At 55.8% G+C, this 6,000-nt stretch overlaps 3 pseudogenes across 3 annotated transcripts; 1 reads left to right on the forward strand and 2 right to left on the reverse strand.

Moving 5' to 3' along the window:
• Positions 1-520: 520 nt before the first annotated feature.
• Positions 521-886, reverse strand: LOC306956213 (feather keratin 3 pseudogene; annotated as a pseudogene). The gene has a single exon. The product of its transcript is annotated as a feather keratin 3 pseudogene (transcript).
• A 970-nt stretch (positions 887-1,856) lies between these two features.
• On the forward strand, positions 1,857-2,397 carry LOC306956254 (feather keratin 3 pseudogene; annotated as a pseudogene). Its single transcript has 2 exons — positions 1,857-1,906; positions 2,010-2,397. The product of its transcript is annotated as a feather keratin 3 pseudogene (transcript).
• A 2,036-nt stretch (positions 2,398-4,433) lies between these two features.
• On the reverse strand, positions 4,434-4,799 carry LOC306956214 (feather keratin 3 pseudogene; annotated as a pseudogene). The gene has a single exon. The product of its transcript is annotated as a feather keratin 3 pseudogene (transcript).
• Between the last annotated feature and the right edge of the window lie 1,201 nt (positions 4,800-6,000).

Consider the following 6,000-nt stretch of genomic DNA (forward strand, 5'->3'; position numbering starts at 1 on the left):
GGGGAGTTGGAGAGCCTTCCTAGAATAGAGTCTGCATGTCTGCAGATGCCATGGGGCTGCATTTCCTATTGGCTGCAAGCCTCCTGTATTCTCACAGGGCCTCTCCAGATTCAATGGAGCACTGTGTGAACCAGAGCTGGCATGGCTGGGGACTTGACCCTAAGAAAGCAAAGCCTGGCTCAGCATGGGGTTGAAAGCCTGTCCTGGCCAAGTGGTCAAGCTGTACGCAGAAGAAAGGAACCATGGAGCTCCCATGGAGTCTGAAAAGAAAAGCCCAAGATTCAAGCATTGGATGCATATTACTTTTATTGTAAAGACAGGAAAGGACACAACAGAATAGATGAGTACCAGGCCCAGGCAGATAGGAAGTGCCTGGAGGTTACGGAGAGGTATTTCTTCAGGTGTCCTCCATGCAGTGGCCATCACAGGGCCCAGTAAGGACCATGCAGGAAAAAAAGTGGGCATCACACATTGATGCACACAGTGAGGAAGGAGGAAGACAGGAGATCAAAAGCTGAGTTTAGCAGGGCCCACAGGTGTTCCAGAGCTTCCTGCTGTAGCGGGGCAAGGCGCAGGGGCTGCAGGCAGGAGAAGCGTAGGGTCTGCCAAAGGTGCAGAGGCCCCCCGAGCCCTGAGTGGCCCCGGCGCCGTAGAGGCCCCCCAGCCCCAGGGAGCCGCCAAAGGCGGGTGCTCCGGAGGAGCCCACCACGGCTTGCTGGGGGAAGGAGCTGAGGATGGGGCCGGGGAAGGTGACGACGATGGGCGGTGGCTGGATGAAGGCCGTAGAGTCGGGGCACTGGCGCGCGCACAGCTCGTTGCAGCTCTCAGCGATGGGCTGGGGCACGGCAACGCTGGTTTTTGGTGGGCACAGGTCGTAGCAAGACATCTTGGTGTGAAAAGAGATTTCCCTGCAATGCACAGTTGCAAAAATGGGAGCTGTGAGTGAGGAGATGCCCTGATAGAGCAGCTTCCATGACATGGGGCTTTCCTGCATGCCACAGGGCCAGAGCATCCTCTATTGCTGCAGGGCCAAAGCCATCACCCAGGAATCTGGTCTCCTGCCCAAGTACCCTACTCCAACCCCTGTCCGTGAAGCACAGCCACTTACCCTTTTCCCAAGCTGAGCCAGGCTAGAGCAATGGATGCTGGTGCTCACCCAGGACCACACTTTTATGGGGCCAGTAAGCATGGGGAGGAGCTGACTGCGATGGGGGCATGTGGCTCTCAGCAGCCCAACACCAATCACCTTCCTGTGTGACACAAGGCTGTTTTGCTGACACTATATCCTTGGCAGCCTCCACCTGCTCTCTCAGCCCCTGCAATTGGCCGTCTGAGATGCTGGCCAGCCTTCTGCTAATGGGCAAATTAGCCCTGCTGCCCTCTCATTCTCCGTCTCTGTAAAAGGGCAGGGAGTATTACAAAGACTGAGTGGCTGTGCTCTGCAAGTCACAGGACTTCCCCAGAGTCCTGGTTTTGCTGTGTGCTCATGCCAGCTGTGCAGAGCCTCAGGGAGGAGCAGGATAGCAGCACTAGGCAAGGAGAAGGTGTGGCCCATGCCCCCCACTCAGAAGCGTCTGAGTGACAAACACACTGCACTTGTTATCTGCAGATGGGTGAGGTGATGGAATAGAAAATCACAGGCACACCTCTTTGTCATAGTCTACTCAGCACCACGCATTTGGCATACAAAGCAGAAAGAAGAGGGCAGGCAGTAAACGGGCCTGTGCTGGTCCAGCCAGCGATTGCTGACTCAGGGAGAGCGGAAGCAGGCCAAGCAGGCCTCAGGGAGTGACACCTCTGCCCATTGGCCCAGAGGCTGATGAGCCAAGGCCCAGCCTGGATAAAAGCTGGGACTGAGAGGAGCTCTCCCAAGCACTGCTCTGGCCTTCTTCTCCTTGGGAACAAGGTAAGTCCAAGAGCAATTCTACTCCAGACGCAGGCCAGCTTCAGGCCCCTGCGCCTGAGCTGCTGCCATCTGCTGCTGCGTGACGCTGTCTGCCCTCTTGCAGAGCTCCATCCCATCACACCAAGATGTCTTGCTACGACCTGTGCCCACCAAAAACCAGCGTTGCCGTGCCCCAGCCCATCGCTGAGAGCTGCAACGAGCTGTGCGCGCGCCAGTGCCCCGACTCTACGGCCTTCATCCAGCCACCGCCCGTCGTCGTCACCTTCCCCGGCCCCATCCTCAGCTCCTTCCCCCAGCAAGCCGTGGTGGGCTCCTCCGGAGCACCCGCCTTTGGCGGCTCCCTGGGGCTGGGGGGCCTCTACGGCGCCGGGGCCACTCAGGGCTCGGGGGGCCTCTGCACCTTTGGCAGACCCTACGCTTCTCCTGCCTGCAGCCCCTGCGCCTTGCCCCGCTACAGCAGGAAGCTCTGGGACACCTGTGGGCCCTGCTAAACCCAGATGCAAGACTTCTCACCTCTTCCTTCCTCATCCTCTGTGCTGATTTCTGATGCCCACTTTGTCTTTTATGGTGCTGAACTGGGCCCTGTGCTGGCCACTGTCTTGAAGATGGCTCACAAAACAATTGTCCTGAAGGCCCAGGCACCTACATCCTGCCTAGTATTGCAGCATGTCTTTGACGTTGTGTCCTTTCCTGTCTTTAAAATAAAATAAGCTTGCATTGTATGTTTGTACTTTGGGATTTTCTCCTTGGGTACAGTGGAGGCTCCAGAACTCCCTTCTCCCTCACATGGTCCCTACATCTGGCCCAGAACAGGCTCTCAGCTCCCTGATGAGCCAGGCTGTGTTTCCAAAGCCGCGGGCGATGCCAGCTCGGCTCACAGTTTTCTATTGTCCATCTTGATGAGACTTGTCTGAGTGTAGGCTGCTGCCTGACCAGCAGGAAATGCAGCCACATGGCATCTGGGAACTGCCATCCTCTCTCCTGAGGATTTTCCCCACCTCTCATGGCCTCACCAATATCACTTCCATACCTCTTCCATATGTAGCGACAGCCTGATCTGTTAGAGAACTTGTTGAAATCATCCCCTCCAACTGCGTACTCAAGCTGTGTTGCCAACAGCCCCTACGGACAATCATAGGGATCATGAACTAGAAGGGAATGCATCCTGAAGATAAAGAATCCAACTCCTGACACCACACATTCAAACTTCCTTCCTGAACATTGAGCACGCTACCTTCTTGGTGAGTATCTGTACTTGTCCATCTTCTCATTGGAGAGATTATTCCTAACGGTGTAATTAGTTAAAATTCCTCTCATGAAGCATTAAGCCATTCCCTCACATCCCACCGCTTGTCATAGCTAAATATTGAATTCAATTTCTAACATACAAGAAAGGATACAGTCAAAAATGCTTCTGGTAAATAGCAGATATTTATTCTTACCTCCTCTTCTACCTTTACTGCAAAACTTCTGTCAATTGGGTCTTCTCCTCTTCAGGCTGCATTCTTCCTCAAATGCATTCAATCATAGCCTAGATTCAGACTTTTTCACAAGTTCACAAGTGTCCCCACATTTCCTGTGGCCCCTGCTTTGCTACCACTGGTGTGTTTAATTCACTTGCCACCAGCAGGCTGACTTGTGAATGGCTGTCAGCACATCCTGATACCAGAAAGATCGAGACAGATGATCCATGCTCAGCCTGCTTCCAGGTAATGGCTGATGCCATCCACATTCCCAACGATCGCAGCCTCAGAGCACACGGCTACCTCAAGCTTCACTTTTGTGGCCCCCTGCACATGTGTATTTGTGTAAGGCTGTATTCCAGCCAGGAACTGGCAGTGCATTAATCAAAGGCAGTAGTTGCCAATGACCACTCTCCAGCCTCCCCTCAGCTTTGAGCCTGAGCTCATGCAGTGTGTCTACAGAGCAGCATGACTTGGCAGAGCTGGTGCCACTGCAGAGCTGAGGAGGATGGGCAAGGGAGCGCGGTCAGCACCATCCTGCTCTCTGTCCCTCCCACAGCTTCACCAAAATGCCCCCCTCCCATATCTACTCCAAAAGTGTCGACTCGGGGGTTGCACTCGATGATCTCTGGAGGTCCCTTCCAACCCCTACAATTCTGTGATTCTGTGATACAATTCTGTGAAACACTCCCACAGCACAAATGAAAACCTGAGATTCTCATCAGCAGGACATAATGTACCCAAACTCTCACAAAACCACCCGGTCCTTCTCTGAAACAACATGAAAGAGAGGGAGGAGGCATTTGTGAATGCAGGAAAACTTTATTGTTCCCAGATCAGCTGGAGATGGCGATAGAGAAAAAAAGGCAGGTCAGACTCAGGTTGAAGTCCATGGAAGAAGAGGAATGGGCAGGAGATGAGGGCAAAGCACACAAAGGTGCCAGCTCTGCCATCTGCTCAGGCCTCATTGGCAGCTGGAGATGCTCAGCACTCCTCAACACCCCAGGCCCAGGCATTCAGGAATGAGTGGATGCCAGTGTTGGTGGAGCAGGCAGGGCCTGAGTTTAGCAGGGCCCACAGGTGTCCCAGAGCTTCCTGCTGTAGCGGGGCAAGGCGCAGGGGCTGCAGGCAGGAGAAGCGTAGGGTCTGCCAAAGGTGCAGAGGCCCCCCGAGCCCTGAGTGGCCCCGGCGCCGTAGAGGCCCCCCAGCCCCAGGGAGCCGCCAAAGGCGGGTGCTCCGGAGGAGCCCACCACGGCTTGCTGGGGGAAGGAGCTGAGGATGGGGCCGGGGAAGGTGACGACGACGGGCGGTGGCTGGATGAAGGCCGTAGAGTCGGGGCACTGGCGCGCGCACAGCTCGTTGCAGCTCTCAGCGATGGGCTGGGGCACGGCGACGCTGGTTTTTGGTGGGCACAGGTCGTAGCAAGACATCTTGGGGTGAGAGAGCTGAGCCTGCAATGCAAAGCCACAAGAAGAGGAGCTATAATGTTGGCGATGCCCTAGCAGAACCAAGTGAGTGACCAGGGACTGCTCTACATGCAGCAGGGCCTTCGCCCCTGTCGCTGTTGCAGGTCCGTAGTTACCCCCTCAGCATCCTGCTCCCCTGCCCCAGTGATCCACCCAAGGACCAGCCAAAGGAGGGACGGCCACTCACCCTTTTCCCAAGCTGAGCCAGGAAGCAGTGGTGGATACTGGTGCTCACACAGGGCAGTGCTTTTATGGGGGCTGGTGAAGACGGGGAGGAGCTGGCTGTGGTGGGGGCATGTGGCTATCAGTAGCCAAACCCCAATCTCCCATGTGCGTACCATGGGGATGTGTTGCTGACCCCGCTGTTTCCTCAGCAGCCCCCACCCGCTCACTCAGCCCCTACAATTAGCCTGCTTGGTAGCTGGCAAGCCCTCTGCTAATGGGCAAATTAGGCCTGCTGCCCTCTCATCCTCGGCCTGTGTAAGATGGGATGGCGGGGTGCATAACAAATGCTGAGTGGCAGTTCCTTGCATGCCACAGCTCTTGCCCAAGGGCGTGGTTTTGCTGTGTGCTCATGGCAGCTGTGCAGAGCCTCAGGGATGAGCCGGGCACAGCACTGGGCAAGTGGAAGGTATTTCCCAGGCCACCTGCATGCCAGCATCTGAGTGACAAACGCATGGCAGTTGTTATCTGCAGATGGGTGAGGTAAAGCGACACCAAATCAAAGGCACTCCTCTCGGTCATTGCCTGCTCAGCACCACGCATTTGGCCTATGGAGCAGAAAGAAGAAGGAAGGCGGAAAAGTGGCCTGTTCTGGTCTGACCATGGGCTGCTGACTCAGGAGGGCAGGAGCAGGCCAGCCTGGCCTCGGCCTCAGGGAGTGACACCTCTGCCCATTGGCCCAGAGGCTGATGAGCCAAGGCCCAGCCTGGATAAAAGCTGGGACTGAGGGGAGCTCTCCCAAGCACTGCTCTGGCCTTCTTCTCCTTGGGAACAGGGTAAGTCCAAGAGCACTTCTCCTGCCCTTCACTAAGGACAGCTTCAGGCCCCTGTGCCTGAGCTGCTGCCATCTGCTGCTGCGTGACACTGTCTGCCCTCTTGCAGAGCTCCATCCCATCACACCAAGATGTCTTGCTACGACCTGTGCCCACCAAAAACCAGCGTT

This window comes from Tetrao urogallus (assembly GCF_951394365.1).
Source record: "Tetrao urogallus genome assembly, chromosome: 28".
NCBI classification, from domain to species: Eukaryota; Metazoa; Chordata; class Aves; order Galliformes; family Phasianidae; genus Tetrao; species Tetrao urogallus.